Source organism: Oncorhynchus kisutch, unplaced genomic scaffold (genome assembly GCF_002021735.2).
Source record: "Oncorhynchus kisutch isolate 150728-3 unplaced genomic scaffold, Okis_V2 scaffold2798, whole genome shotgun sequence".
Classification (NCBI taxonomy): domain Eukaryota; kingdom Metazoa; phylum Chordata; class Actinopteri; order Salmoniformes; family Salmonidae; genus Oncorhynchus; species Oncorhynchus kisutch.
Window position 1 is genome coordinate 1 of NW_022264743.1, and position 9,002 is coordinate 9,002.

At 48.6% G+C, this 9,002-nt stretch overlaps 1 pseudogene; it reads right to left on the bottom strand.

Annotated features, from left to right (window-relative positions):
- Positions 1 to 396: 396 nt before the first annotated feature.
- On the bottom strand, positions 397 to 6,013 carry LOC116370853 (thymidine phosphorylase-like; annotated as a pseudogene).
- Positions 6,014 to 9,002: the final 2,989 nt, after the last annotated feature.

Below are 9,002 nucleotides of genomic sequence, written 5' to 3' on the forward strand. Positions count from 1 at the left end.
CACCACACACACACACACACCACACTCACCACGCACAACACACACACACCACACACACACACACACACACACCAACACCACACACCACCAACCACACCCACACCACACACACACACACACACACACACACCTACACTCACCACGCACACACAACACACACACACACACACACCACACACACCACGCACCACGCACCACACACACCACACATCAGACAGACAGACATACAGACACACTAATGAAACTCAGCTGTAAATCAACATCTGTCTTGACTTAATGTGTGTTTTCCTGGATAACAATACTCTGATTCATAGCAGTTCCTGGAAACGGTTCAAATCTATTTTCTCCACAGAACGTTGTGACTTTATATGAGTGAATCAGAGAGGACTTTGAGAGTGAAGAGCAGGACACAGAGGCTTTAGTTCTGAACTATACATCCTTTAAAAAGGCATCTCCCAATCAAGCTTTAACATAGAGTGGATTTGTGTCACTATGGCAGTATGATTTCTGCCACTAGTGGCTGTGTGTGTAGCAGGTCGACGGGCCCCAGTGTCAGCGCCCCTTGTAGACTGAGTCTCTGCTCTGCACTCAGCGCCGGAGTCTCGTAGTGGACACGCAGCCATGGCTGCCCTGGGGTCAGAGGGCAAAGGTCGAGTCAGACTAGGGTGACACCGACCCTACACCCCTTCACACCCTAACACACACACACACAGTCAGAGAGTTCTCACCTTTCTCCACCTTATGTCCCAAAGACACCAGAGCTCCGCCCCCACGCTGTGATTGACAGGGTCTCCGGCCTTCGAACGTCCCGCCCCCAACCTGTGCAGCACCTGAGCATGACCATGCCGTCTATGTCCAGCACTGTTCCTGTAGACACCAAAAGACAAAGTCATGCAGTGTATATGTATTGTGTGTGTGTGTGTTGTGAGTGTGTGTGTGAGTGTGTGTGTGTGCGCATTTGCTTTTGTTAATCTGGTGCCTGTGTGTGTTACCGTGGCCCTGTGTCTCCAGTTCTGTCTGGTAGTGTGCCAGTCTCAGGATGCTGTAGTAGTCTGCGTTGGTTGAACAGAGTGATGCAGCGATCTGACTGGCTACTCCCTGACCAATCATCATGTTCTGGAACTTTTCCAGGGCTGCACCATTCTGCAGGGTTGTAGAGATCACCTTTTTACCCTCCTCCAGGCTCCCTGCACGGCCAATCATCCACAACAGCAGCCCACCTACACACACACACACACACACACACACACACACACACAGAATATTGACTTGAATTTGAAGGTAATGAACATCCACAGCTTCTGTGTCTAGACTGTAGCTAAGCCCGAGCAGCACTGACATTCTAACTAGGTCTTGGTCTGCTTGGTTTTGGTCCAAAGGAACCAATTCACTGAGTGTCTGTGTGTGTGTGTGTGTGTATTCCTCACCCAGACTTGTAACCAGCTCCAGTATGTCGTCTGGGCCCCTCCCCTTTAGACACTCCAGGGACTCCATCACTTCCAGAGTGTTCCCCACACAGCGACCAATAGGACAGTTCATACGACTAAGTACCGCCCCCGTACGGATCCCCAAACTGTTCCCAACTGTCACCTGCAGGAGAGAATGGTAAGGGTGAGGGGTCTGGTAAGGGTCAGGGGTCATGGTAAGGGTCAGGGGTCATGGTAAGGGTCAGGGGTCTGGTAAGGGTCAGGGGTCAAGGTAAGGGTGAGGGGTCATGGTAAGGGTGAGGGGTCATGGTAAGGGTCAGGGGTCATGGTAAGGATCAGGGGTCATGGTAAGGGTCAGGGGTCATGGTAAGGGTAAGGGTCAAGGTAAGGGTCAGGGGTCATGGTAAGGGTGAGGGGTCTGGTAAGGGTCAGGGGTCTGGTACGGGTCAGGGTCATGGTAAGGGTCAGGGGTCATGGTAAGGGTCAGGGGTCTGGTAAGGGTGAGGGTCTGGTAAGGGTCAGGGGTCTGGTAAGGGTGAGGGGTCTGGTAAGGGTCAGGGGTCAAGGTAAGGGTGAGGGGTCTGGTAAGGGTCAGGGGTCATGGTAAGGGTCAGGGGTCATGGTAAGGGTCAGGGGTCATGGTAAGGGTGAGGGGTCTGGTAAGGGTGAGGGGTCTGGTAAGGGTCAGGGGTCATGGTAAGGGTCAGGGGTCATGGTAAGGGTGAGGGGTCTGGTAAGGGTCAGGGGTCTGGTAAGGGTGAGGGGTCTGGTAAGGGTCAGGGGTCAAGGTAAGGGTGAGGGGTCTGGTAAGGGTCAGGGGTCATGGTAAGGGTCAGTGGTCATGGTAAGGGTCAGGAGTCATGGTAAGGGTGAGGGGTCTGGTAAGGGTCAGGGGTCATGGTAAGGGTCAGGGGTCTGGTAAGGGTCAGGGGTCATGGTAAGGGTCAGGGGTCTGGTAAGGGTGAGGGGTCTGGTAAGGGTCAGGGGTCATGGTAAGGGTCAGGGGTCTGGTAAGGGTGAGGGGTCTGGTAAGGGTCAGGGGTCATGGTAAGGGTCAGGGGTCTGCTTTGTGTTATGTCCTTTCTATTCCAGACTTGACAACCAGTTGAGTTCCTAACTAAATCAACAACCTTATTTGATCAATCAAGTACAAGGCAGCAGTGAAAACATGGCCCTCCAGACATTCAGACAAGAATGGGGTAAAGGTCAGGTGTCAGTGTTAGGGTTACCATGGACTGGGCCAGCGACTTGGCACTGCCCAGGTCTTTGTAGAGAGCTGCATTCCCAAACTTCACATCCAGAACCAAGGCACTCAGAGACTCAGCACCCTTCTTAGAGATGATAGAGCCTGGAGAGAACACACACTATTCACATGTTCATTTCTCTACTTTGAAAGGTAGTCCAGTTTGCTGTTGTTGTTGTTGTTGACAGACCTGTGATGAGTGGGAGGCTGTCGACTGTAGACGTAACGTCTCTCAGAGCGTACATGACCTTGTCAGCAGGCACCAGGTTATCTGTCTGTCCTACAATGCAACAGCCAACCTCCTCCAGGATTCGATGCAGCTGAGGAGGGTGCCACAATATCACACATTAATAACTTGTAAATGAGAGAGAGAGAGAGAGAGAGGGAGGGGGGGGGGGAGAGAGAGACAGACAGAAGAAAGAGAGAGAGAGAGAGAGAGAGAGAGAGAGAGAGAGAGAGAGAGAGAGAGAGGAGAGTACCTGTTGTACAGACTGATAGACGTTAAAGCCAGGGATGGACTCCAGTTTGTCAAGCGTGCCGCCTGTGTGTGCCAGACCTCTGCCACTTATCATGGGTACCTATGGACACAGCTTCTGATAGTCAGACACACACACACACACACAGGTGTATCCAGGCAGGTACCTTGCAGCCGCAGGCAGCCAGAGCAGGAGCCAGCACCAGGCTGATCTTGTCCCCCACTCCACCTGTCGAGTGTTTATCCACCATTAGCCCCTCCCACTCTGCCGGCCATGACATCACTTCCCCTGACATCATCATCTCCTTCGTCAGTGCGAGAGTCTCCTCTGCTACCATTCCCTGCAGCCAGATTGCCATCAGCATGGCTCCTATACACACACACACACATGCACGCACAGACGCAGACACCCACACACACGCGCACACACACACACACACACACATCAGATCAGACTTTCAACTGTAGAGTAGAGTGCAGGTTTTGGACTGAGCTTGATAATTGATACTCAGTCTAAAGTGTGTGGGGGTTGTCTTCCCAGCAGACCTATAATAACTTGCCTTATCTGGCATCCAGAGATGCTTGTTCTAGGTCCCAAGAAACAAAGAGATCTTCTGTTGAATCTGACAATTAATCTTAATGGTTGTACAGTCGTCTCAAATAAAACTGTGAAGGACCTCGGCGTTACTCTGGACCCTGATCTCTCTTTTGAAGAACATATCAAGACCATTTCGAGGACAGCTTTTTTCCATCTACGTAATATTGCAAAAATCAGAAACTTTCTGTCCAAAATGATGCAGAAAAATTAATCCATGCTTTTGTCACTTCTAGGTTAGACTACTGCAATACTCTATTTTCCGGCTACCCGGATAAAGCACTAAATAAACTTCAGTTAGTGCTAAATACGGCTGCTAGAATCCTGACTAGAACCAAAAAATTTGATCATATTACTCCAGTGCTAGCCTCTCTACACTGGCTTCCTGTCAAAGCAAGGGCTGATTTCAAGGTTTTACTGCTAACCTACAAAGCATTACATGGGCTTGCTCCTACCTATCTCTCTGATTTGGTCCTGCCGTACATACCTACACGTACGCTACGGTCACAAGACGCAGGCCTCCTAATTGTCCCTAGAATTTCTAAGCAAACAGCTGGAGGCAGGGCTTTCTCCTATAGAGCTCCATTTTTATGGAACGGTCTGCCTACCCATGTCAGAGACGCAAACTCGGTCTCAACCTTAGGTCTTTACTGAAGACTCATCTCTTCAGTGGGTCATATGATTGAGTGTAGTCTGGCCCAGGATTGGGAAGGTGAACGGAAAGGCTCTGGAGCAACGAACCGCCCTTGCTGTCTCTGCCTGGCCTGTTCCCCTCTTTCCACTGGGATTCTCTGCCTCTAACCCTATTACAGGGGCTGAGTCACTGGCTTGCTGGGGCTCTCTCATGCCGTCCCTGGAGGGGGTGCGTCACCTGAGTGGGTTGATTCACTGTTGTGGTCATCCTGTCTGGGTTGGCGCCCCCCCCTTGGGTTGTGCCGTGGCGGAGATCTTTGTGGGCTATACTCAGCCTTGTCTCAGGATGGTAAGTTGGTGTTTGAAGATATCCCTCTAGTGGTGTGGGGGCTGTGCTTTGGCAAAGTGGGTGGGGTTATATCCTTCCTGTTTGGCCCTGTCCGGGGGTGTCCTCGGATGGGGCCACAGTGTCTCCTGACCCCTCCTGTCTCAGCCTCCAGTATTTATGCTGCAGTAGTTTGTGTCGGGGGGCTGGGGTCAGTTTGTTATATCTGGAGTACTTCTCCTGTCCTATTCGGTGTCCTGTGTGAATCTAAGTGTGCGTTCTCTAATTCTCTCCTTCTCTCTTTCTTTCTCTCTCTCGGAGGACCTGAGCCCTAGGACCATGCCCCAGGACTACCTGACATGATGACTCCTTGCTGTCCCCAGTCCACCTGGCCATGCTGCTGCTCCAGTTTCAACTTCCACCTGACTGTGCTGCTGCTCCAGTTTCAACTGTTCTGCCTTATTATTATTCGACCATGCTGGTCATTTATGAACATTTGAACATCTTGGCCATGTTCTGTTATAATCTCCACCCGGCACAGCCAGAAGAGGACTGGCCACCCCACATAGCCTGGTTCCTCTCTAGGTTTCTTCCTAGGTATTGGCCTTTCTAGGGAGTTTTTCCTAGCCACCGTGCTTCTACACCTGCATTGCTTGCTGTTTGGGGTTTTAGGCTGGGTTTCTGTACAGCACTTTGAGATATCAGCTGATGTACGAAGGGCTATATAAATAAATTTGATTTGATTTGATTTGATCCCACCCACTGTGACTCTGTGACCTACCTGCATGTCGCTGGATGGTGTGTGTGTGTGTATGTGTGTGTGTGTGTATGTGTATGTGTGTGTATGTGTATGTGTGTGTGTGTGTGTGTGTGTGTGTGTGTGTGTGTATGTGTGTGTGTGTGTGTGTGTGTGTGTGTGTACCAATCTGGCTCTCTTGGATGGTCTTGTCCTTGACACCCTGTACGAAGTCTCGGATCTCCCCAGCGCTCAGCTGTTCACCATTCCGTTTCTTGCGGATGTGTTCGGGGAAAGTAGCTGTGCTCTGCTCGTGGTGCGCCATCCCTGCAGCTCACTGACACACAATGGACTGACACACAGCGGACTGACACACAGCGAACTGACACACAGCTGACTGAAACACAGCGGACTGAAACACAGCAGACTGAAACACAGCAGACTGAAACACAGCTGACTGAAACACAGCGGACTGAAACACAGCAGACTGAAACACAGCAGACTGACACACAGCTGACTGAAACACAGCGGACTGACACACAGCTGACTGAAACACAGCGGACTGAAACACAGCTCACTGACACACAGCGGACTGACACACAGCGGACTGACACACAGCTGACTGAAACACAGCGGACTGACACACAGCTGACTGAAACACAGCGGACTGAAACACAGCTCACTGACACACAGCGGACTGACACACAGCGGACTGACACACAGCTGACTGACACACAGCTGACTGACACACAGCGGACTGAAACACAGCAGACTGAAACACAGCTGACTGACACACAGCGAACTGACACACAGCTGACTGACACACAGCTGACTGAAACACAGCTGACTGACACACAGCTGACTGACACACAGCGGACTGACACACAGCGGACTGTCACACAGCGGACTGTCACACAGCGGACTGATACACAGCGGACTGACACACAGCTGCATGTGACAAGTAGGAGAGGAAAATACACAAGGGATTGTTTTAAATCACTAAACTATTGTGTGTGTGTGTGTGTGTGTGTGTGTGTGTGTGTGTTTCAACAGAATCGGCGGAATGAATACACCCCTGATCAGCGTAAATACAGTTCACTCTCATAACTGCCACGTTGCGCTCCTTCTCTCCCTTTGCTTGTGGACTTCAATGTACAACACATGTGACCAGGCAAAAACACATTTCCAAGCCAAACCTCTACAAACAACCTACATCTTTGTTACCATATTATCTAAAATAACGGCACACATCGTCAGCATAGTTAATAGAACTAACTCGTTAGTAAACCTGCTACAATCATGTAGTAACGTCAGTGTAATAGTCAGTTAATAGTTACACAAGTGGGCCCCAGTGGCAATAAATGAGTAATACCAAAATCTTACCTTGACTTAGAAGAGTTCTAGTGTTGTCTTGGAAAGTCTGTTAGAGCAGGGCGTTTCTGTTAACTAGTCAGCTGAACTTGCCAGAAAAATGAAACTGAAAAAAATATATATAATAACAATAATAATCTCTCTCTCTTGCTCTATTTCTCTCTTGCTTCTACTTCATTTTGGAAGGAATTCATTTGTTCAAAACTGTTCAACTATTGTCTTTCTCTCTCTGAGTCAACAACCCATATCATGGATTTCTCACCATTCCTGTCGGGTTGTGATTGGTCCATTTCCTGCCATCTAGTGGACATGTTGCACTATTGCCCTCAGCTGTGTCTGGACCGTTATTGTCCACGTTTGTAGTGTTCTAATGTACTATGGAAAAAGATGGCTCTCCTATTCTTGGCACTTTGCCCAGTCATATTTAAGGTTAGAACTACCTTTCTAGGCATTCTGATGCTTCTAGCTTTGAGTTAAATGTGTTGATAGCATATCTACAGTATTTCACTTTTTAATGTGTATAGTATTGCTTACTGAGTGTTGTCCAATGAATGCCTTAACCACTCCCTCTTCAAATCAGGGCTGATTGGAAAAATATGTTCAAAAGAGAACATTGTATTATCATTTCTTTGTACTCTCTGAGGAAGGCCATGCAGCTGAAATGCGTCTGAGTTTTTAAACTTTGTTTCTATTGAACATGCCATACAAATAAAGACATTGTAATTAATTGTATGAAGAGTACCTTGGTTCTCCTTTCTTTTTGATGACCAATTTACCCCTTTTACCAAAGAGCATCTTCTGTCCACCAAGTCTACTATTGTGTACCTCAGCAGCACTTCCATTCCTCCTCTTCTTTTCTGTGTCTATTAAGGTTTTCAGAACTTCAGAGTTTCCTACCTGTACCAGAACGCTGCTCCTGAACACTGTCATGTCTTCCAACCTTGAGAACACACACCGGTCAAATACCCCTCTCTGTCTGTCTGTATGGAAGGACTAGTGACCAATGGGTGTGAGTGGTGGAGCGGGTCAGCTAGTTATTAACTACTACAGTAGTCACAACCCATCACGAATCAGAAGGGGAAACAGTCATTTTGACGTAAAAACATCTGACCCTACCATTTCGCATCATCCCAATACCCTCACCACATCCCTTTACCCTCACCACATCCCCTTACCCTCAACCCCTCCCTTTACCCTCACCCGAACCCCCTCCCCTTACCCGAACCCCCTCACATCAAACCTATAATCCAGTATATTATCTCTATCCATTATCATCAATCTTTACCTGTCTTCCTCTACCTGAACCCTCCCTGAACCCTCCCTGACCCTGGTCTGTACCTGTCTTACTCTACCTGAACCCTCCCTGATCCTTACATCTGACCCTGGTCTGTACCTGTCTTCACCTACCTGAACCCTCCCTGACCCTGGTCTGTACCTGTCTTCCTCTGAAAGCACTGAACTGAGCTTTTAGAATTTGAGCAATTCCAGTGGCGGCTGGTGGGAGGAGCTACAGGAGGACGGGCTCATTGTAATGGCTGGAATGGAATTGATGGAATGGTATCAAACATATGGAAACCACGTTTGACTCCGTTCCAATCATTCCTTTCCAGCCATTACAATGAGCCTATCCTCCTATATCTCCTCCCACCAGCCTCCACTGAGCAATTCAATGTTAGCGCTCAAAGTGTCTTCAGTCATACAGAAACACTCTGGTCCTGGTTAGCGGTGGTAGGAATGGTTTGGTCCGAAGTCGGCCTGGTGTTGGTCATCAGAGTAGGCTTGTCTTGGTTCAGGAAGGCAATCATTTGTACGGGGTAGGCGAGGTTTGTATGTGCATAGGCCTGGTTTGGTTCAGGGTAGTCAGGGTTTCACAATGGTCCTCAGAGCAAAATCAGATGACTACCATTTCTCAGCTTGGCTTTCTGAACAACAGGCTGGTATACAGTGGGGCAAAAAAGTATTTAGTCAGCCACCAATTGTGCAAGTTCTCCCACTTAAAAAGATGAGAGAGGCCTGTAATTTTCATCATAGGTACACTTCAACTATGACAGACAAAATGAAAAAAAAAATCCAGAAAATCACATTGTAGGATTTTTAATGAATTTATTTGCAAATTATGGTGGAAAATAAGTATTTGGTCAATAACAAAAGTTTATCTCAATACTTTGTTATATACCCTTTGTTGGCAATGACAGAG